Source organism: Schistocerca americana, chromosome 2 (assembly GCF_021461395.2).
Source record: "Schistocerca americana isolate TAMUIC-IGC-003095 chromosome 2, iqSchAmer2.1, whole genome shotgun sequence".
Taxonomy (NCBI): Eukaryota; Metazoa; Arthropoda; class Insecta; order Orthoptera; family Acrididae; genus Schistocerca; species Schistocerca americana.
In genome coordinates, this window is record NC_060120.1 from 593662111 (window position 1) to 593687353 (window position 25243).

Below are 25243 nucleotides of genomic sequence, written 5' to 3' on the forward strand. Positions count from 1 at the left end.
AGTTTACAAATATTTATAAGAAGTCATGTTTTGGCACAATAGATATATTAAAAAAAAGCTAAACTCCACGACCAGGCCGAGAGGACCACGCGATGCCGACCGGCCTCCGTTTCGTCCTTAGCCGTACAACGTCATTCGGGTGCTGTGTAGAGGGCAGCGGAAGCAGCAAACCGCTCTCCCAGCCCTTGACGGATATCTTTACCTTGGAGTTGCTACTTCCCGCCTAAGTGCTTCCTCAGTTATCATCACGAGGCGGAGTGGAGACCTTTCCAGTCCTCCGACCAACGGAAAACCCCTGACACTACCGAGAACTGAACCCGGGCCCTCCGCGTGGCAGTCAGACACGCTGTACACTGAAATACGGAGGCGGACAAATTAGCTACCTGCCTGTTCTTTATTCAAACTACCATAGGCAAACAAAACGGCATCAAATCAACATCAAGTGGTCAGACATATTCACCATATGTTTAGACACGTGATCAGCAATTAACGTCGTTCTTAAAGCTTGCTGCAGATCTGTTGTCTCACCAAAATCGGTAGCTTCAATAAAGTGGCATACAGTTTTTGCACTACGACTTCTTACAAATGGATACAACACCCATTTTGAAGGAATCTGCCAGCAACTTTCCTAATGTGAGCTGGTGGAAGTCGAGGAGCATAAATCGGGATGGGATTTGGAGCCCGTTTCCCCCAGGTACAAGCATTTCGGATACAAGGCTGAAAGGTCAGCGGCAGTCAGTCTTTGGAAGCGAAAGAGTGCTTTACCGAGTGCGTGAGCCGCGGTCGGCGAGAGGCAACGTCCCGGCCTTGTCAGAGCGCCTTTTGTTCTGCCCGCCTTACTGTTTTCACAGAGAGTACAGTACGGATACACGGCCAGCGGTCTCCACAAACTCGACAGAACAGTCGCCGTGTTAGCCAGCGAGGTGCCGCCGGAACTGGGAACAGTTAAACGAAGCGTAAGCCCTGGAGCGGGGTCAGTCTGAAACAACTCTCTCTCTGTCTGTCTGTCTGTCTCTCTCTCGCCCCGCTTCTTGTCAGCCACTGCGAGCTCTCGAAATGAATTAATTACGCTGGCGGCGGGGTACGTCACGCCACAGGGCGCAGCGTCGGCGGGCAGCCGCGCTCGCCCTCTGCGGCACCGTATTACCGGCAGCTCGGGGATTCCCATGGCCACAGTTGGCCGTAGCTACAGGGTGGAACTGCAAACGATGATGACGCTGCCGCGTTACACACGGCAAGCACTTGCGGCGAACGAAAATGAGGATGGAATGACCTTAGAGCCACCAGCTCGGTTGTCACAAATTTCACTGTTTTCTACGTGCAGCCCTTTCATGTACCACTTTATCATTCATAAACCCATTTGCCGATAGTCATCCCGTGTGTAATCTCGCAGCTTCACTCATTTCAGACTCTTCTTGCCATCTACATTATAAAGGACGGTCCAATGAAAACGAGGCAAGTGGAAAAAAACTGTTTCTTATTTAATGGCCGGCCGAAGTGGCCGAGCGGTTAAAGGCGCTACAGTCTGGAACCGCACGACCGCTACGGTCGCAGGTTCGAATGCTGCCTCGGACATGGATGTGTGTGATGTCCTTAGGTTAGTTAGGTTTAAGTAGTTCTAAGTTCTAGGGGACTTATGACCACAGCAGTTGAGTCCCATACTGCTCAGAGCGAGATGTTTCTTATTTAAAAAGTAACCGTCCCAACTGTTAATATATTTATACCACTGTGAGACAAGAGGGTCGATGCCTTCATGGAATGTTTTCAATTGGCTACCGAACCATAAAACAGGGCGAGGCAAATAAAAGTGACCCGGACGAGCGGATATGATTGGACGTGATTGCAAGAGTATAACCATGCCCCAATAGGATGTAGCAATTGTCCATGTAGCCGGGCAAACTTCGAGCACATTTACACAATCTTCACGTCTGACAGAGTTGTTGTCAGAGGTCAGTCTGGTCGCAGCCTTAGCTGGCCACCCAGGTCACCTGATCTGTGAGTATGCGATTACTTTGTGTGGGGAGCCCTCAGGTCTAAGGTGTGTCGAGACAACCATCACAGTTTTCAACAACTGTAGCAGAGCACTTCGAATGAGACTGCAGCAATTCCAGCAGCCCAGCTTTGATCCCCATTCAGCAACTTGCTGACCAGTGCTCAAAAGTGCCAAGAGATGAATCGTGGTCACTTTCAAAATCTGCTGTAGCCAGGTTAGTAATGTATTTCTTTCCCTCTGCTGTGTTTCTTTGTACCCTGGAACTATGTTCTTCGGACCACTTTTTCTTTTTTCTTCTTCTTTTTTTTTTGCCCCATTCTGTGACACACAGCCGTGCGCATCTTCGTCCGAAGAAGGGGGAAGGGAAGTGGGAAAAGGGATTATTTACGTGCGTACTACAGAAATGTCTTTAATTTGAAACTGCTCACCGTACCAATATGTCGCATATTTTCATCGAAGTTACCGAATGAGTACACACACGAAATTTCAGTAAGCTGTAATCACAAAATCATCACCAGGGCTAAAGTTTCGTCTCTGAGTGCAAAGAATTTCATCTTAGTTTCACTACTTGCTGCGTCAGAGATATTACTCACACGTTAAAATCCTCTTACAGGATGTGCTACCAGTATCCTGAAAATACAAGTGAATGAATGTAGAGACGAATGTAATCGAAGAGGACCTGATCCCTGTGAAACGCACTAGTCAGTATCCATAATCAATCGCTTATATACCTGACAGCTCGGTAAGTCACTTTCTAATTTTTTTTCATATGTTGTACTATGAATCTGTGTGCTATGGGTCCAGGCACACAATTAATATTTGCAGCTATTCTGCTTTAGCGGCTATTTCTATACTATTTACCCTTTAGATGACAATACCTAATTCTTGCTTTTGCAGTTCGATTTTGTTTAATTTTTTAACCAAACATGTTGTGTCAGGTTGTGAATTTTCTGTGTCTAATTACCAGGAGGATAAGAGTAAGTTCCCAGTCTATATTCTTATCAACGACGTAAGGGAAGATTGAGTTAAAAGTGGTTGCACAAATACCTTTATATCTGAACTACACAATTCGAAACAAAATATTTAGTCAGACAACAATAACCATAATTTGTTCTGTAGACACCTGATGCTGTGATTAAAACAGTAAAAGACGTTTGGTTAGAACAAAGCATAAAGTACGCTTACTCCTGTTAGGTGGAATCGAAAACTTCAAGGAATCGACAATTCTGTTCTCGAGTCGCGAAAGCAACCACATACAATATTGTGCCCTGGGACTTTCAACAGTACAGCTAGTCTGAACTCGTTAGGCGGTCGACGTATATAGGGTGCTTGGGTCCATAAAGTAGGATTTCATAACACGTAATGCGATTGTAAAGGAAAGTGAAACTTATACAGCTACAGTATTTCCATCACAATTCGTTTTCAAAATATTTTTTCTTTAAATTAAAGTAACAACGCGTAATAAAATTCTATGCATTTACGTTAATACAAATAAAGAATATTCATTATCCAATGATGTTTTCTAAATACGTATTTCAATGAAACGCTCGTTCTCTTGACAGAATTCTCGTAGTAAGCGGCAGATGGAAACAAACGCTAACGGTTAAAGTCCAAGAAATCTTACGAGAACAGCAAACAATTGTGCTCCTTCCAGTCTTTAGTGCTGTGCTACCTAGATTTGACGATGGAAGTAGGGGAACTACAGATCTCGTTCTCGAATGTGGTATATGAATACTCAGCGTCAGCTGTCGTTAACATGTTGGACTCCACAGCTTCTCAGCTGTCAAACAGGTCAACACCGATTGTTGTCCTAAAAATAATCAGCGCTGCGGTAGGTATAAGAGACCGTTTGAGGCTGCGGTCTCAGAGGGTACGGGTGTGGGCAGGAGGTGGCACTGTTGTACGGAATATTATGCAAGCGTACAGGCGGGGAGACACGGGAGGCAGTGCAGGCTGCAGTCAACGACCGCCGGCAGACGTGCTCCCGTAAGGCCGCTGCGACGTGCTCCCGGCGCCTCCCGCCGCTCGCAAAAGACGCAATTAGCGCGCCTAGTGGAGCAGCTGCCCCCCGGGAAAATTCACTTAATTACCTGTTACGGAATCTGGCTGCCGAGCCCCGCCGCGCAGCACCGTGCCGGTGAGCCAGAAGACACGGGGGAGGGACCACCCGCGGAGTGGGCGAGCCGCCGCCTCATTGTTCGCGTTGCCTGGATCCAGCTCATCATCCGCCGCGAATCTCATTTGTACGTACTCCTCCGACGTTTACTGTCGTACTTACAAACTACGGCGGGTTCGTGAGATTCCGCATTCCAGCGTCTATGTGGGTGCCAGAGATCTACACTAAATGATCAAAACTATCCGAACACCCTTCGCATTAATGCAGGGAGATAAAAGAATGGGGTACATTGGTCGAACAGCGCGTCATAAGCCACACTTTTCTATGGACACTGCCAAGTGACGCCTGCGTATAGTGTAAACAGCGACACCACTGGATACTGCATGACTGGAAACGAGTTATTTGGGATGATGGGTCACGTTATACTCTGGAGAAATCCAATGGAAGGATTACGGTCTGGCGAATGCCCGGAGAAACAGCGACGTCACTCGAAACTGAATGACTGGAAAAGAGTTATTTGGGATGAGAAGTCGCGTTATACTCTGGAGTAATCCAATGGATGGATTTCGGTTGCGCGAATGCCTGGAGAACGTCACCTGGTCTCCCGTTTAGTGCCGACAGAGAAGTACGGAGAAGGTGCTGTTATGGTATGATGGTCTTTTTTCGTGGTTTGGGTGTGAATTCCTTATTCCTAGCCGGCCGCGGTGGCTGAGCGGTTCTAGGTGCTTCAGTCCTGAACCGCGCGACTGCTACGATCGCAGGTTCGAATCCTGCCTCGGGCATGGATGTGTGTGCTGTCCTTAGGTGAGCTAGGTTTAATTAGTTCTAAGTTCTAGGGGACTAATGACCTCAGATGTTAAGTCCCATAGTGCTCAGAGCCATTTTTGAACCTTACTACCAAAATGTTCGCCGATGTACAGAAAGTAAATATCGTACGTTGAACTAACTATTCTCGTGTTGTCAAAGTTTGCATAATTTCATAAGGGCAGAAACGTTACATTAGCACGTAAATGTTACTTATCTTGCTGCGTCTGTCTCGTTGTCTAGGGTGTCGGTTCCTGTTCATGCTTTACAGTTAACAGGGCCAAGGTTTTTAATTCAGTAAAAGTCGCTGTAATACTGTCGTTTTTTTGTGATCATCAGTATTTGTTCATAAAATCTTGACACTTTCTACAACACAACACAACACAACACAAAGAATTTAATAATTACACTGGCCGATCACAGCAACGACTGAAACTATAATGGCACGTTTGGCGCCTAAAACTTCTACAAGTATTACGTATATAGCTTCGAGATCCTTACTTTTTTTATGAAAGGTTGCAAATTTTGACAATATAAAAACTATCAGCTTCATGTGCTTATACAACTGTCGACTAGATTATCGATACTAAAATTAGAAAAATTAAAAACGAAAACAGAAATTTAGTTTGCATGAAAACTAAAGCATAATAATATTAGTTTCATTGCAAAGTTGTTATTAACTCATTTCAATTAACAATTGTGATTGCTAATTTTCACGGTTCAAGATCGCTGTTGCTAAATGGATCGACAAGAAAAATAAAATTATGTTATCAGAAAAGTGGTGTGTTGATGCTCAAATATATGTAAATTATCTCTAGATTTAGAATATCTAATTTAAGAATAAAAAGTCGGGTAAAAATTTATACGGAATCGAACATTTCCATTGAAATTTATAAGTTCTGAGGAGGCAAACTTCATTACAAACGTCATACGGTAATGATGAAGTACTTATGAAAACCGAAGGATTGTTTATAGTCACGTTAAGGAACTACTTCCTCTGACACACACGATCTGCAGAGGTCCGGCCGCTGGACGGCGGGGTGCCTAGGTAGCAGGTAGCAGGCAGTAAGCAGGCAGGGGGGCTCAGAAGCCTCGGGGCAGAGCGCGCCTTCGGCCGCCGGCCTTCATTAACGCGAAGCGCCCTAATGCCGCCGGATTAAGCGCCAGTGGCTGACCTAGACCCCCGCTGCCCGTGTCCGTGTTTTAATTCCAGCTCACGTTGCGTAATGAACTCCCCGCAGGTTAAACGGCCACACTCCGCTGCCTCGTGAAGCGGCTCCGCTGCGACATGTCCGTCAGCTGCATCGTCCCTTTCCTTGGTTTCAAAACGTAACAACCTACTGTGATATCATTTCAAGGAAATTCTATACACAAAGGCCTTTAAAAATTGGCCACTGTATCATTTATTTTTAAGATATTCTCAAGCGGCACAAAAACCACTTATCAAACTATCAGGCGGCGGAAAAAGCTATAGCCGTCGTTGTACTGAACCATCTACGTGGACTGCAGATAATATGAGCCATCCACGCCTAGGCGATTACCACTGCTCAAGAATTGACACTTTGATATTTACATACATCGTCGTGTTGTTTTTTCATAACTTGTAGTTCGGTAGAGGCAATCTATTAAAGGATCGTCTATATCTACATATACGTGAATACTCTTCAAACCACCGAGAAGTGCACGGCAGAGGGTACGTCCCATTGTACCATTTATTAGGATTTCTTTCCATTCCATTCACTTATGGGAGTGCGGCAAGAATGATTGTTTGAATACCTCACTCCGTACAATTTCTAATCTTATCCTCACGATTCCTATGTGAGCGATATGTACGGGATTACAGTATCTTTTTAGAGTCACCGTTTAAAGCCGTTTCTTGAAACTTTGTTAACAGACTCTCTCTGGTTAGTTAACGTCAATCTTCAAGACTCTTCCAGATCACTTCCTTCAGAATCACTGTGATACTCTCCCACGGATCAAACAAACCTGTCACCATTCTTGCTGCTCTTCTTTGTATACTTTCAATATCTTCTGTTAGTCCTATTTGGTACGAGTCCCAAACACTTGAACAGTATTCTAGAACCGGTCACACGAGTGATTTGTAACCAATCTTTTTAGACTAACTGTACTTCCCCCCCCCCTTCCAGTATTCTACCAATAAACCGAAATATACATACCCCTTTAGCCACAACTGAGCCTATGTGATCATTCCATTGCATATCCCTACGAAGTGTTACACCGAGATATTTGTATGAGTTGGTCGATTACAGCAGTGACTCATTGATATTATCGTTGTAGGATGCAACATTTTTATACTGCATGTAGGGTGGAAGTACAACCTGTAACAGGGGAGGGGGGCGCCGAATTGAGCAATGTTCTCCCCGCAACCATAAGTCGCAAATGCAACACTGTGGAACTGCAGCTACTTGCAGACAACCAGTCAGCAACAACCGCATGTAGCGTTGTCTGGCAACGGTGTTTGTTTGGCTGTGACTAGCAGTGGCCTCTGGTGTACTTGCTGAAATACCAGTTTCGTTCACGTACATTATGAAACATTAGAAAATGTGATCATTAGATGTCAGTATGTTGGCTATCTCAATGCAGTGCTGCTTCTATAGTGCAGCATATTGTCCTAACAAGTCATTTTATCGTAGTTCCATTAATAGTCAAGTATACTCAGTAAACATCACAGAAAATTTGCGTCTAACGTAACCAGTTACAGACAAAAAGTTGAAGTTTGCTTGTTTCTGTTCAGCTGTAACCATTATGTTCAGCTTACTTAATTAATAACTGCGCTCTTTACTATAGCCGGTATTGTAGAGGTTGGACAAAAATGTGCGAACACCGTGGGAAATGCACGTGATTGCAGGCGACGCTGCTTCGTGGTCTGAACAGTGTTCTTTGTAATTGTCAGTGTATTAAGCTGGAGATAAGTGTATTCGAGCGTGGGCAAATTGTTTGTGCCCGTATGTCCGTGCTTTCGTAACTCATGGAGCCGAATTGTTCGTTGTTTCAAGGGACAACGTAATGAAGATTTATACTGCATGCAGGGAAATCGGAAGAACGTGAGCTGCTAAGTCACAATGCGGACGAAATGGTGCGTTGAGTGGTCACGTCAGACGGTCACTGAAGAGAATTGTGTGGGAAAATAAGGAGCAGTTGTAAAAGTGACTCCTGAACAGTATGTCACATTCGCGAATAGTGTCGGCAATAAAACATGTCACATTCGTGAATAGTGTCGTCAATAAAACAACACGAAGGTAGCTCTGAAAGTTGGGGATCGCAGAACGAGCTAGAATTCGAGAACCATTCATCAGTGACGTAAATGCCCATTAACAGGAAACCGTGCTGCCGAAAACATAAAGCCTGGACCAAGAAGCAATGGAAGAATATTATTTACTCGGATGTATCTTGCTTCATACTGTTTCCAACTTCTGGTTTAGTTTATGTTCCAAGAGTAAATCATGGCCGGGTACGGTGATGTTTACGGGAATCATATCGTGGTATTCCATGGGTCTCACGATTACTCTGCAAGGATTATGTGACCATTTTGGCTGACCAGGTCCATCCCATAGCACGATGATAGTTCCTCAATGGTTGTACTATCTTAAAAAACAATGGGCTCTAGCCCACACAGCTCGCGTCGTCTGGGACTGTTTTTGTGACCATTATTATGAAGTGTCGCATTTCTCCTGGCTACAACAGTCGCTAGATCCGAATATTGTAGAGCCTTTGTTGACTACTTTGGAGAGCCTTTGTGGGCTTCTTTGGAGAGAAGGATGCGCGATCACCGTTATTTGGACTTGCTTTGCCACTATTTTGCAGGAAAAGTGGTACAAGGCTTCCTTGGAAAACATTCGGAATCTGTGTTTATCCATTCCTTCACCGAATAAGCCGTGGTAATATGTTGTGCTTTTGCGTATCTTTTCCACTCCTTGTAGCTTGGGCAGGTCACGATGGTGCATTCTGACCTATGGGAACCTGGAAAATTTTCCATTCCACGCATTCTACTCAAAATTTTCAAATGTGTGTGAATTTCTAAGGGACCAAACTACTGATGTCATCCGTCCCTAGACTTACATACTACTTAAACTAACTTACGCTAAGAACAACATACACACCCATGCCCGAGGGAGGACTCGAAACTCCGGCGGGAGGAGTACGCGCAATTCGTGACGTGGCACCTAGACCGCGCGGCCACTCCGCACGGCTCGCATTCTACTCTGCTGCCACGTTATTATCAGGCTGTTGTCCTCCACCGTGTACCACAGTAGCTTACAATATTTTTCTTCCATGATGGCTTGACAACAAGCGGTCTTTGTTGCGTTTCAGAATGAGAGTCGCACTGTTGAAACTAGTTCGGTCGTACATCAACTGTATAACGGAGGCAGTTTTCCGTCGCGCAGCGATGAATATACACTACATATGCAGGACAAGTCATCAACTTGAACCACAGAAATGTTTCATCTGCCTTCAAATTAGCCTTCACCTCTCAGTGATGTGAAGATTCACCAGAAAAGATAGGTGGTTCGGATTACACGTAAAACTATATGTCCCCTTTCCCCTGTAGGATTATTGGGATGGATCAGGGAAACACAGTTCGCCAACATCTACATCTACATGGATACTCTGCAAATCACATTTAAGTGCCTGGCAGAGGGTTCATCGAACCACCTTCACAATTCTTTATTATTCCAATCCCGCAAAGCGCGCGGAAAGAATGAACACCTGTATCTTTCCGTACGAGCTCTGATTTCCCTTATTTTATCGTGGTGATCGTTCCGCCCTATGTAGGTCAGTGTCAGCAAAATATTTTCGCATTCGGAGGAGAAAGTTGGTGATTGGAATTTCGTGAGAAGATTCAGTCGCAACGAAAAACGCCTTTCTTTCAATGATTTCCAGCCCAAATCCTGTATCATTTCTGTGACACTCTCTCCCATATTTCGCGATAATACAAAACGTGCTGCCTTTCTTTGAACTTTTCCGATGTACTCCGTCAGTCCTACCCGGTAAGGATCCCACACCACGCAGCAGTATTCTAAAAGAGAACGGACAAGCGTAGTGTAGGCAGTCTCCTTAGTAGGTCTGTTACATTTTCTAAGTGTCCTGCCAATAAAACGCTGCCTTTGGTTAGCCTTCCCCACAACATTTTCTATGGGTTATTTCCAATTTAAGTTGTTCGTAATTGTGTGTATTTAGTTGAATTTACGGCTTTTAGATTAGACTGATTTATCGTGTAACTGAAGTTTAAAGAGTTCCTTTTAGCACTCATGTGGATGACCACACACTTTTCGTTGTTTAGGGTCAACTGCCACTTTTCGCACCATTCAGATATTTCTTTCTAAATCGTTTTGCAGTTTGTTTTGATCTTCTGAAGACTTTATTAGTCGATAAACGACAGCGTCATCTGCAAACAACCGATGACGGCTGCTCAGATTGTCTCCCAAATCGTTTATATAGGTAAGGAACAGTAGAGGGCCTATAACACGCCTAAGTGGCGTATAATTGAAAGACATGCACCAGACCATTGAGTCAATCGAAATTATTATTATTATTGTCTATATGTGCTTTATAAAGTACAAACATCCACTAGGCCTTCGTATTTGTTGTTGGCAACATTGCTTCAGAATGCAGACCAAGATTATCGATAAGTTTTCTTTGATTACAAGGCAAATTCCGAAACTGGACGTCTCCTACGAAGTATTCAGAAGTGAGATTCCACCTGCCCCACTAGAGGCTCGCATGGTATTTGGCTGAAACTTCCTTAACTCTTAAATGGGTCATTACTAGAATAGCCCACTTGAAAGGTACTTTAAAAGAAGAGAGATTTTCACAAAAATTCTAAATTTTTTCGGCCGCGGGTATGGTTCCAAGTTCATCATGATGATGAATAAGATCAGGTTCTGCAACAAACTGTCGCACTTACAATCGGTGAAACATAAAAATAGCTAGTTTACATTTTATTATTCGAACGAAGAGCCTAAAACAGTTCTTGTGCATATTTAGCGCAGGCCAAGCATTGCTGTTAAGAAACAACCCAGAAACTACTTGGGACTTGGAACTCTTTCTTTAGGACGGCAAAGGTGGGGCATAAAACAGTACTTAAGTCTACGCAGGGAACTTTTTTATGCACCAGCTTTTTCCTGAGTCAGCAGCTACAGGTGTTTCGAAGTCTTTTAGGATGCTCGTAAAAAAAGCTATTGAAAGTTGTGTCAAAAGTAGAAAGAAGTTGGCGACTGGAGCAAAATTTAGTTAAGAAGAGAAACTGGAATGCTCGCTGAGCATCTGTCTTTCATATCCAACCGAAGTGCGCTGCTAATTTCCATACTTGTTTGTAGAAACGGGGAAGAAGACTTATGCGTTCCCAGAACGACTTACCCTCAATGCCAGGCGGAAACGTTCGAGATCAGCTCACCTGCAACAAAAAGACGTTTGTTAGTGTGCATGCAGTTCAGTAATTTCTGCTGACACTGGAAACTGTTTTCTGTGAAGGACAAGAAGGAGCACGAAAGATGAAGGTTCAGAGTCTCCTCCGCGACAACGGCGTTGGAGATGGAGTGCAAATTGGATTTGGACGAAAATGGTGCGGGAAGTCAGCCATGATCTTTTAAAAGGTACTCATCTGAAGTAATTTACTCATATGTCTTGACGGGAGCAAAGAACAGTTTCTTTGCGTTCCCTTCTTCGCTGTGTTCCCGTACATTAAAAAAGAGTTACCAGGAAAAAAAGTAGGCAAGCAGTGGGGTTAACACAACCCATGTACTCTGAATATTATTAGATTTTCTAAGCTCTTGAATCACGTTAACTTTGTAACCTCTTGAATCACCTTTTACTAACTTTCCTTATGTTAGCCATTTGAAGATATTTGTTTTATTAAGTTTCTGTGAAGCTAGATGGAAGCAAGATCATGGTTGTCATTTAATATACTTAGGCTAATAAACCGGCTCCACAACACTTATGATGTTAATCATCTTAAAATCTGCTTACACAAAAAATTTGTTCCGCAACAGCAAGCTTCCAGCGGAATATGGATATTTACACACACAGATACACCAAGTCGATCTAATATTATTTATCATCGTTTCATACATGTACTGTCTTGGAATAGCCAATTACTGAAGATGATATACTCATTTCTTCTGCTTGCATCTGCTATTGTGCAGGTGCATCAAGTGAGTCGATAACATTAAATATTGATTCTCTTGATCAGGTTAAGCAGTAGACACAACATGCAACTGACAACAGTAAAAAAGCTGTAGAGCATCTCCCAGATTACTTATTAACCAATTTGGAACATTTTGTGCCACCGTACTCGTTTTTCTTTGAAATACTTTATAACCGTTGAAAAGTCTTAAGCGTAGACAATATAGTGAACCAGTTCAAAGTTCTCGAGCACCGTAGCACAGAAATAGTGAGAACAATGGAAATGAAATATTGTTTGTGGAAGGTTACGTATTCTGCTCTTTCGAAAATCATCTGTCAGCTATTGTCATTCATAACCTACTTCATGGCTTGTGAGGTTAGTAGAATGATCCAAATTTGCGATAGAAGAGACCTGGAGTATTTGCGTCAGGGAAATATTCCTCGATGACCATGGATTTGGCATAAGAACTTGTTCCTTTCTCTAATAAATCTTCTTGTAGTATGTTGACTTCACTTTTCACGTTTACAGAAATTAGGAAAACATTAATTTTGACACAATCCCTCATACAAATCAAAAATGCCAGCCCACGACCAGAATGAGAGCAAATAAAATACACTACTGGCCATTGAAATTGCTACACCACGAAGATGACGTGCTACAGACGCGAAATTTAATCGACAGGAAGAAGATGCTGTGATATGCAAATGACTAGTTTTTCAGAGCATTCACACAAGGCTGGCGCCGGTGGCGACACCTACAACGTGCTGACATAAGGAAAGTTTCCAACCGATTTCTCATATACAAACAGCAGTTGACCGACGTTGCCTGGTGAAACGTTGTTGTGATGTCTCGTGTGAGGAGGAGAAATGCGTACCATCACGTTTCCGACTTTGATAAAGATCGGATTGTAGCTCATCGCGATTGCGTTTTATCGTATCGCGACAGTGATGCTTGCGTTGGTCAAGATCCAATGACTGTTAGCAGAATATGGAATCGGTGGCTTCAGGAGAGTAATACGAAACGCCGCGCTGGATCCCAACGGCCTCCTATCACTAGCAGTCGAGATGACAGCTATCTTAGCCGCATGGCATTAACGGATCGTGCAACCACGTCTCGATCCCTGAGTCAACATTGGGAACGTTTGCAAGACAACAACCATTTGCACGAACAGTTCGACGACGTTTGCAGCAGCATGGACTATCAGCTCAGAGACAATGGCTGCGGCTACCCTTGATGCTGCATCACAGACTGGAGCGCCTGCGATGGTGTACTCAACGACGAACCTGGGTGCACGAATGGCAAAACGTCATTTTTCGGATGAATCCAGGTTCTGTTTACAGCATCATGATGGTCGCATCCGTGTTTGGCGACATCGCGGTGAACGCACATTGGAAGCGTGTATTCGTCATCGACATACTGGCGTATCACTCGACGTGATGTTATGGGCTGCCATTGGTTACACGTCTCGGTCACCTCTTGTTCGCATTGACGGCACTTTGAACAGTGGACGTTACATTTCAGATGTGTTACGACCCGTAGCTCTACCCTTCATTCGATCCCTGCGAAACTCTACATTTCAGCAGGATAATGCACGACCGCATGTTACAGGTCCTGTACGTGCCTTTCTGGATACAGAAAATGTTAGACTGCTGCCCTGGCCAGCACATTCTCCAGATCTGTCACCAATTGAAAACGTCTGGTCGATGGTGGCCGAGCAACTGGCTCATCAGAATACGTCTGTCACTACTCTTGATGAACTGTGGTATCGTGTTGAAGCTGCGTGGGAAGTTGTACCTGTACACGCCATCCAAGCTGTGTTTGACTCAATGCCCAGGCGTATCAATGCCGTTATTACGCCCAGAGGTGGTTGCTCTGGGTACCGATTTCTCAGGATCTATGCACCAGAATTGCTTGAAAATGTAATCACATGTCAGTTCTAGTAATATATATTTGTCCAATGAATACCCGTTTATCATCTGCATTTCTCCTTGGTGTAGCAATTTTAATGGCCAGTAGTGTAGATCAACATGATATCAATGATGTACGGCTACATTTAATTTCTCCTAAAACGCAGGAACGACTTTGAGAACGCCTGGAACGCTTCGTCACTTGTAGAAAGTACGGTCAACTGCTGCAGCAATTCCTTTCGCATAATGAACACAGCACCGCACACGCGTAACTTCAAAGACTTGACTCGTTACTGTTAACGTTCAGTTCAGCGCTTCCCAAATGCGATTTCTGCGCTATGTATCCTCCCTTTTTTTTCTAATGGCTGCAAACTGACTGTGATTTCGAACATTCTTTACCAGATCTAATCATCTAGGTAACAAACTTGGATTAACAAGGAACATAAGTCAAGGACAGGCAGTTAAGACGACAAATATGAATCAGTGGAAACTAGAACGGCGTCCGCGGATGAACGTTTGTGCTCGGTAGCTCGATTTTAACGGCAGCCGTTTTTGCTGCAGCTGCGACTCGGTGCTGGCAGCGATGCACCGCGACACCGGGGCGTGGCTAACTGCTGCCACCAAGCGCCTAATTACACTCTATTCGGGCCGCATAAAACATTTTTACGAGGTCACCGCATTTCATCTTACTTATAACGACGCTGGCCGCCATTCCACTGTACACTGGCGTTGTGCTCATCTACCACAATAATACAGCCTTTAAACGGCTGACGCACTAGCTGATTCATGGTCGACTGGGCTGATAGTCGTGTAAAGTTTACGGTACGGAAATGAGATGTATCTTGCAGTTGAATATCAAATATTCTATGACGAACACTAATTCGTAATTCGTTCCCTGACAACTAATTAACTAAGAACTTCACATCTCTCTCTCCCACTAACCATTCAGCAGACACAAATTTTGCAAGACATCTTTTGCCTAAATAAATGTTTACCCTGACGCAGAAAATTAATCAAAGACCGGAAATGCCATTAAAACCCAAGCTGTAATTATTGTACACAATGGAATGGAAAACGCGAAGAATTTACTGGCCTAGCTATGGCTGGCTCTGAGCACTATGGGACTTAACATCTGTGGTCATCAGTCCCCTAGAACTTAAAACTACTTAAACCTAACTAATCTAAGGACATCACACACATCCATGCCCGAGGCAGGATTCGAACCTACGACCGTAGCGGTCACGCGGTCCCAGACTGTAGCCCCTAGAACTGCACGGCCACACCGGCCGGCGCCTAGCTATGGATCCTAATGTGGAGAATTACAGAGAAATAAATTTGATATGAATGGAAGGTGTTTACGGAAACAAGCTTTGGATCACAGAAACAAGTTTTGGGTTAACACACAATTTATTAATTAAAACACACATTAAACGGATCGGACTATAGTAGAATATCAGTTGACTTTAAAATGCACTTATGTGAATTCCACCAAATAAACTTACTGGTTTCCAAAAATGGGTCAAATGGCTCTGAGGACTATGGGACTTAACGTCTGAGGCCATCAGTCCCCTAGAACTTAGAAGTACTTAAACCTAACTAACCTAAGGACATCACACACCTCCATGCCCGGGGCAGGATTCAAACCTCCAGCCGTAGCAGTAGCGCGGTTCCGGACTGTAGCGCCTAGAACCGCTCGGCCACCTCGGCCGGTTACTGGTTTTCAGCCTTATTTGAACGAACAAGGAAACATGACCCTTAGATGAAACCGACGTTCTGAAAATTGTTCACGAACTTTTACCTCAAGGAATACTGTGACCGTTGTCCTGTCAATTACAAAGAAACTCGTGCATCTGCTCAAGCAATGCTGGACTTGAGACTGATGATCGCAGTCACTTGAGCAAATTCGGATCAAGAATCGTCCTACCCTGCTAATTGTGCTCACCCTAATAAATCTGCGTGAGATCTGCAGAATGCTGGCGTCATCCGCGTGGCTCTGGGGTAGAGGAGGGGGTCAGGCTTCCGTCGACACGAATTCTGGATCCCACTACCCAGCTACGATGCGTGCCGAATGCGCCCGGCTCTCCGTCTCCGAACGAATGCAGTTGATAGGTACACCTCCCTGTCTCACAGTGAACTCCGAGATTTTTAGCTGAACTCTAAAGCCCGCTTTTCTTCCCCACCAAACAGGTCAAGGCAGGCAATCGCGGAATAGGAACACTCAGCCGGCCAACGGCGAGGTACCTTCAAGCAAAAAAATCCCATCAAGAAAAAAAACGCTTCATGATGAAGCGCCAACGACTTTTCGATTTGCTCTTCGCCTTCCAAAAATCAGCTGCTTCTGCTCCGTGACATCAAATTTTTGCTAGTCGTGCAGTTTCGTGCAGAGCATCTAGCCTCGCATAAGAGGTCTTCTAAAAGTAGAGACTGCTCCCGAGGTTAGGCTCTTAGTTTATCACAAGCTGTGTTTCTTTAGGGAAGTGTTATCTGCTGGAGGCACTCTTGAGAACATGAGAAAGCGCCAGTCTTTCGCTGACAAGAGTCTCTTTTTTTGGCCTCAGCTCGGCCACAGGGCAGGCCTCGGTGGTAAACGAACAATAGCTGACACCCCAGGCCCCAAAGTCAAACACCAAAGATCGCGCGCCTTCACCGAGGCCGGAGCGCCACTGTTTTCGTTACGTTGGTCATTGCGTGGCAGTCCCAAACTCAGGGCGCTTCCCATTTCGACGCACTCACAGAATGCATAGACAAAAACAAGAAAGACCTTCACCATGTTGAATTGATACGAAGTTAGTTAGAAGTCGTTACGTACAGCCACTGTGATCCATTTCACTTTGCTGAAATATTATTTTCGTACTCCGCTCCATCATTGTCCTCTAATTGGTGTGCTACTTTCACATGAAATGAAAAGGAGTGTGCGAAATCGCTGGTGATTTTCAATTTCGTGAATCTATCTGGAGCAAGCCACAAAGATGGACAGCTCCACTGCAGCATAATTCCGACCGACAGCCGTCGCATTTCAATTTATTCGGACCACTGAAGACCCACTAGCATAGAAAACTGCTTGGAAATGATTACGAACCCGTCACGTGGGTAAAAAACTCGTCTCAAGAGTTTAATGACGACCAATCTTATCATGGAAACGTAGATAACTGTGGCCCAGGGGGTCGTATGGATCACATTTTAGAAAGAGCATAATTTGTCAACTTCTACACACAGTATTTCATTTCCCTATTTTTCACCGTTTCTGATCGTGTAAAAAATTGTTTTAGTTTGTTAAGCTTCGTAAAATATTTAGAAATCTCCGCTCGAGAACTCAAACTGATCTAGTTTCCTATATTTTGTAAGTTTAAGACTTCCCAACATTTCGTCAAGTATTTCAGAGAAAAACGAGCACAATGGCACAAAATGCTCCAAATTGATTAAAAAGTCACCTAGTTGATGCTCTACAGCAAATTACAGTTGCTTTCAGTTACAGGTTGTGCTACGGCTTAACCCGGTTATGAGACGTGTTATTTGATGATATCGATTCATTTGATGCACCACCACAATAGCCGACGCAAGCAGAAGACGAGTTTCTTATCTTAAATAAATGGGCGGTCCAAAAAAATCACATATAAAAAGGTGATATCAATTATTAGACTCACTTTGAATGTCTGTGTGTATTGTTTACGTTACGTTGCTATGTTAATATGTGTTGCATAGTGATCTGAAGGTGATTGTTATCAACTGAAATCGACCGTGAGGATTAATGATATTTTTGCGGTTAAGACCAGTACTGACGAATATAATGAGTGATGACAACGTTTCCGCTCGAAGGCCATAGAGTCCAGAATCGGTATGCCGATCACCAAAATCGCCGTGCGAATTAAAGCTGTCATCTCACTGACGCACAAGCTTGACGACACCCGTTTGATAAAATACTGTGCCCTGCTGCGTGAAGAAGTCCGTCACTGTCTGCAGCACATCCTCGTCCGACACGAACCGTCCATCCTTCAAGGCCTTTTTTTAAGGGCTAGAAGGTGTGGTAATCGCATGGGGAAGGATCAGGACTCTAAGGCGGGTTCTCGAGAGCCACCCAGTTGTCCATTCTGGATACGGTTGGCCTCCCAAATCGACCAGCATCTTGTGTAGAATCGCTACCAGCACGGAACTTGGCGCATAATTCCACAACGGTGGACAGATGTGCTGCCGCATACACAGTCTTCGTTCTCCGATGGGTATCTATTGGTGTTTGTCTTTCGGAAGCCAAGAAAATAATAGCACCATACTGGTCATATCTGGACACCTTAGATAATAACGTCGCCGTAATTCACGTTTCCTCGTTTGCCGCACGCACATCAGAAAGACACGAATAACACACTAATCCCTTGTTTACATATCGGTGCTTCTAAAACAGCATCGGACTCGCGCTGCTTTGCATATATGCTGTAGCGACGCCTTCAATACAATATTCTGGTAGTGTGAAAAATTGTGTTAGCTTGTTAAGTTCCGTAAAATATTTCGAATTTTATTCCCTACTTAAAAAAAAAGTATTAAAATAAATTTAGATTACATTCTAGATAAATGTAAGTAATCACTCGTAGCATATATATATGTATATAGTATATCCATGGCTTAGTATGTTAATATCCATAATAAGAAACAACTTCAGTCCCTAAAAATGGATTTAGAAAATAAACGCTCTAGTGGACTCGTGAGTGAGTGAGTGGTGTGTGTCGCACCAGTAATGACTTGCAACTAATGTGTGACACAGTGCACCAACAATTCGCTGATCGGTGCAAGACGAGGTCTGTCTGACGCAGAGTTTGCACACTTAAGCTATAGCAATGTATATATCGTAAGTAGGCTGTTTAGGCTTTTATGTTGGTAACGCCACATAGCGCTCTGTATGAAAATCACTGACTATGCTGTGTGCAGTCTGTGGCTGGTTTGCATTGTTGGAATATTCTAGTGTTGGGCAGTTGGATGTGAACAGCGCGTAGCGTTGCGCAGTTGGAGGTGAGCCGCCAGCAGTGTTGGATGTAGGGAGAGAGATGGCGGAGTTTTGAGAGCGGATGATCTGGACCTGTGTCCATCAGAAACAGTAAATTTGTAAAACTGGATGAACACTGTTAAGGTAAATACATTGCTTGTTCTCTATCAAAATCTTTCATTTGCCAACTATGCCTATCAGTAGTTAATGCCTTCAGTAGTTTGAATCTTTTATTTAGCTGGCAGTATTGGCGCTCGCTGTATTGCAGTAGTTCGACTAACGATGATTTTTGTGAGGTAATTGATTCATGAAAGGTATAGGTTATTGTTAGTCAAGGCCATTCTTTTGTAGGGATTTTTGAAAGTCAGATTGCGTTGCGCTAAAAATATTGTGTGTCAGTTTAGTAAATGAGTATGTTCAGTTTTGCTCAGCTGTTTGAAAACCAAATAACGTAGAGGTTTCCCAGCATTGTCATTTATAAAATTTTTCTAAGGGGGATGTTTCAATATGAACATAAACTCGACATGATAATAACAGAAAATAACGCACCTTAAGATGGATATTTTATGGCAGAAACGCATCGTTTGTTATTAATATATTTTTTAGGTGTTCATTTTGAATAAAGTGGATCAAATAGCCATGTAAGGAGACTAGATGGAATCGAATATTTAAAAGAAATTATGTGACCGCAGTAACAGGAATTGTTGAACATTCTAGAATGGGTCTAGCAGTGAAGACGATTTTGATTACGAAAGAGACATAAATCACATTTAACGTCTGAACAAAATCCTAAAACTCAGCTGCGTCTGATCGCAGCGCTTTCGCGATTGCTGCAGTCACGCTCATGCAACTGAACGACATTTTCACGCTGTCCTGAAATTACAGGGAGCGTTCCTCATCTAATTAACGGCTCCGTGTCGGTCGGACAGTTAGACACGACAGCAGCGCATTAAACGCGGGTGAGACACGCGGCTGCTGCGATGGGGGAACATGGGGTTTTGGCAAGCGCTCGCCGGCCCTCACTCGCGAACTGCCGGCTGCTCCCGGCCCGGCATGCTCCGCGGCTGCGGCGCGCAGCGCAGCGCGGCGCGTGTTGCGTCACCAGCCGTTTACACCGTGCAGTGTGGACCGTAGACGTGCTGGCGCCGGCCTACTGATGAATAATCCCGAGGCTACGCCTGTTGGCCCGCGGCGCGTGTTTGCCGCTACAGCGCCATATCCGTTGTCATTTGATAAAGCCGGCCAGCGCACCGCTGGCTGACCTGTGCTGTGCTGCACCTGCTGGTCGCGGAATTACTTTGCACCGACCCCTCCCCCACCTCCCCCAGCTACCCCTACCCCTCGGCGCATCAGTCCCTCCCAGATTTACACCCGCTCGCGGCGGTGCGGCTGCAGCGGCGCTCGTGTTTGTTGCAGGATTGCCTGGGTCCTTTGTGCTTCACCCGATGCGTGCATACGCTTTCAGCCGGCGCGTTAGAAGAGAGACTTCTGTACGGCGCCACCGCAGACAGCTTTGGCTGTGCGAATACTGTGACAGCTGGGCTGAGATGGATTACCAGCTTTAGACGCCGTGTTTACAGTCGTCAGCCGTGCGTGTGTGTCTGGCCTCGCACTGGGCACAGCAAACGACTGAGACACGACGATCAAAACTGAGTATAGTTGTTACGTAAAACAGATGCTTATGATCCTATATGGTCTTCAAAAAATAGAAAAGAATCTAGAATGAACCTGCAGCGAAATCACCGCTGCTTTTGAAATTTCCTGGCACCTAAATAATTTGACAATTCAGAGGCTTCCTTTACCAGGATGCAGATTAGCTGGCCGATTTTCAAGGAGTTCCTTGCGGGGCGGGGAAGTGGCTATGTACGTTAAGAAACAGTATTCCATTTGAGCCTACGGACGTATCACGACTCTGCACTGAACAGATATGTAAATGTTGTGCAGGGGCAGTTGAATTTAGTGAAACTATATTTCTAATTGTTGTTGTTTATAGGTCCCCTAACTCCGACCTCAGAGCATTTCTGCTCGAGCTACAGAGAGTTCTTGATTCACTTAAGGTAAGAAGTACCAGAAATTAGTTATAAGTGGTGACTTAAATATTAATTTTGTATATGATGGTGCAAGGAAGAGGATGTTGGTGGATCTCATAAATTCATATGATCTGATGCAGACTGTGCGTTTTCTAACTAGAGTGCAGGGTAACAGTAGCACAGCCATAGACAACATATTTATTCATTCTTCATTACTAGATAGACATTCTGTCAGTAAAAGGGTGAATGGCCTTTCAGACCATGATGCACAAATTTTAACACTAAAAGGCTTTAGTACTCAAACAAATGTCGTATTTAATTAAAAACTTTGTAGGAAAGTTAATACAACAGCAATAGAGAGTTTTTTAAACCTTGTCAAGAAATAAGAGTGGCAAGATGTTTACAGTGCCGATAGCATAGATGATAAATATAATGCTTTCTTAGCAAATTTCTCGCGCTCTTTGAGAGTTGCTTTCCATTAGAACGTTCTAAACGGGGTACTAGCAGTAATAGGCGTCCGGGTGGCAGACTAGTGGGCTAAGGATATCTGGTAGAACAAAGCTGTGACGTGGGGTCTGAGTGGGGTAGGGTAAAGGGGGCGTCCCCAGGGATCACTGTTGCGGCCACTCCTGTTCCTTATCTATATAAATTATATGCCCTCTAGTATTACGGGTAACTCTAAAATATTTCTGTTTGTTGATGACACTAGCTAGATAATAAAGGATGTTACATGCAACATTAGCTCGGTTTCAAATAGTGCAGTACATGACCGAAGTTCATGGCTTGTAGAAAATTCTAAATCATAGTAAGATTAAGTTTTTACAGTTTCTAACACACAATTCAACAAAACCTGACATTTTAATTTCACAGAACGGGCATATGATTAGTGAGACTAAACAGTTCAGATTTCTAGGTGTTCAGATAGATAGTAAGCTGTCGTGAAAAGCCCACGTTCAGGATCTTGTTCAAAGACTTAATTCTGCCATTTTTACTATTCGAACAGTATCTGAAGTGAGTGATCGTACGACACAAAAATTAATCTACTTTGCTTATTTTCATTCGCTTAGGTCGTATGATATATTTTGGGGTAACTCTTTTCATTCTAAAAGGATATTTTTGGATCAGAAGCGGGCGGTTCGGGCGTGTGGTGTTAGTTCGCGAACCTCTTGTCGACCCCTGTTCATGAGTCTGGGTATTTTGACACTGACCTCTCAGTACATATATATCCCTTACTGTCATTTATTTCTTGTTAACAATATTAGCTTATTCACTCAGTTAATACTCGGCAGAAATCAAACCTGCATTTGGATCGAACTTCCTTAACTCTTGTGCTGAAACGTGCGCAGTATACTGCTGCATCCATTTTCAATAAGCTGCCACCCGAATTAAAAAAATCTTAGCACTAATCCACGCGCTTTAAAATTGAAACTGACGAGTTTTCTCATGGGACACTACTTCTATTCTGTCGAGGAGTTCCTTGAAAAATTAAGTTGATTCTTGTTGTATTGTTGATTGCGTTTACTTAAACTTATGGACTCACTGTTTTCAGGTTCATAAACATTTATTTTCATGTTGTAATTTCATGTACTGACACGTTCCATGGCATTGCAGATTTGCTCCTCAATTTGGTCCTACGGAACTTGACATGTAAATAAATAAATAAATTAATTAAAACTGTGTCCTCCACCGGGACTCGAACGCAGAACCACGCCGTTAGCTGGCAATGCTCTTATAAAGAGGCACGAGAAACAGTCTATCCTCACAGCTTCACTTCTTCCAACACATCTCACCTACCTTTCAAACTTCGCAGTTCTCCTGAACTGCTCCTGGAAGACAAGATAACGCATAGAAATGGCTTGTTCACAGTCTATGGTGTTGTTTCCAAAAGTCTTCCTTTCTAGGGGTGGTATCGTAGGCAGTAGTCCGTGGCCGCGCGGTTTGAGGCGCCATGTCACGGATTGCGCGGCCCGTCCCGCCGGAGGTTCGAGTCCTCCCTCGAGCATGGGTGCGCGTGTTGTTTTTAGCGTAAGTTAGTTTAAATAGTAGGGACCGACGACCTCAGCAGTTTGGTTCCTTAGGAATTCACACATTTGAACATTTTGAACAGTTAAGAGATATCACAACCTGCACAAACAAGACTGCAGCCGCTGTGACGTCTTGTAAACCTTATTTTTGAGGCGATTACTGCATACATTATATTGTCAATCAGATAAGAGTATAGACGCTCTATTCTTACCTAGCGTGGGCTGTAATTTTAAGAAGCGTTAATGAAGAGAGAAGCGGAAAAACGCTACACGTATTCCAAAACAACAACTACGTTCTCTTAAGGGTATTTTATATCCTACAGAATCAATCAAACTTTTTAAATTTGCAGCGGGATTTGAACAATTATATTTGTTTTTCGTAAGTTCTTTGTTATTTGATTAATTGTGGCGTGTTACCTAAGTCCATCAGGTGCTTATGCTACTCTGCTCCACACCTCTGCAAGGCGGGATACTGCGACTAAACGATTGCACAGTCGAACGAGCCAAGAAATTTGCAGCTTCGCGTACAATAGACACGAGAATAGGTTGCACGCACAACCGCGACAGTGGTCGCTCCTCCTGCGGACCTTTTACTGCATCCGCTGTGTCACGTGCGACTAGTCGAATATACTTCCGCTATGCGATATTTAGGACCACGCCAGCTCCGATACAGGCAGTTCCGTCGCAGCCAACTGATGTCAAATGCCTTGGACCCAGTACCGCTTCCGACCGCATTCAGTGGACAGCGCTAAGTTCGGCGATGTGCTCGCCGGGGACTGTTGGTATCATTCGTTATTGTCAGTTTCTTCCGGCGAGATTAGGGGGCTTTGAAACGATACCTGCCTTGCAACTTTAAGTTTCATTCTGTTGAGAGTTACGCCTCGCGGTGGGATCGTGGGCTTTGGAATTTCCGAGTGTTCAGCCAAGAAGGAAGACTGTTTCTTATTATAGAGAATATTTTTGGGTGTTCCAGTAATAAAAGAATTGTGTTATCAAGCATACAGGAACCTTTCCGTTTAGTCTATGATTTTCTTACAGGTTACTCTCATTTCTACACTTCGTCTGTGTTGAGTCTGAGTATCGGTCAAAGGAGAGCATTTACGTTCATTTGAGGAAAATCATTTTGTTGATAAATTGAAACAGAACCTATTCTTATATTTCTTGAGGGAGTGTTCCGGGCCAATAACACTTCAAATTGCACACAAATTTACAAATACTCATGATTTGCTTCTTTTAACTTAGTATTCTACTAACAGATGCAGTTTAACCGCTCATAATTTTACACAATTACTCTCACAGCTAAAGAGAACGTGTTCTGAAAGCGATGACTATATACTGCTGTACCAGAATCGAAGGCTGCTGATATAACAGCAGTTTGTAGGAAAAGTTAACTTTCCTTCTTTAAGCCTCCCTAATTACCGAGCCAACAACAATGAAGAAAACAACGGCTTAGAGAGCATAATACCAACGGACGGCTCTTTCGTAATGCTGCAAAATGGTTTCCTGAAGGATCCAGTCCCCTTCTTTACATCGCAGCGGCACAGCACAAGCACCCTTCACTGTAAGGAAACAACCAGAAATTAGTTTCGATGGGGAGTAGGGTGGTCATTTTATTTCACTTAGGAGCAGACTTGGGGCGACTAATTATAATCAATTCAAGTTTGCTGCGTCTCGCAACTAATGAGACTCGACAGGAAAAGTTAGCCGAGAAAATCGTGTAGTTTGTCAAGACTTCGGGCAACTTTAGCGAAGACACTACGCTCGAGCGGCGAGACGTTGGAAAGCACTTTAGGAAAGCTAGGCTACTTTCTGTGATGCAGTATCCTGAACTACAGTACCTACCAACACTTTGCAAATCTCTCACATTTAGTGACAATACTGCGCAGTAAACCCGTTAAATCTGATATCAAGTGAAAATTATTCAGCTACCGATAACGTACCGCTAGCTTCGAAGTTGTACAACGTGTGCACGAGATTTCCGCTGCACAAAAATTTCGTCAGTTGGCTATAGGTTGTGCTGTCGTCTTAACCACGTTCTATATTTTTTCTAACTTAAAAACTTTTTAACTATTTAATTGTCAAGTGTTCGTCAGTAACGGCACCGTATGACATGTATATGTCCTTTCCTTACCGCGTCATATGCCTGATGTCACCACGTGGCATTTTATCTCGCCGTTCACCGCGGCCATGCTGTTTTAATTTATCAGTATATTTGCAGCCGTAATGCAGAAGGCAGATGCTACTGTACTACTG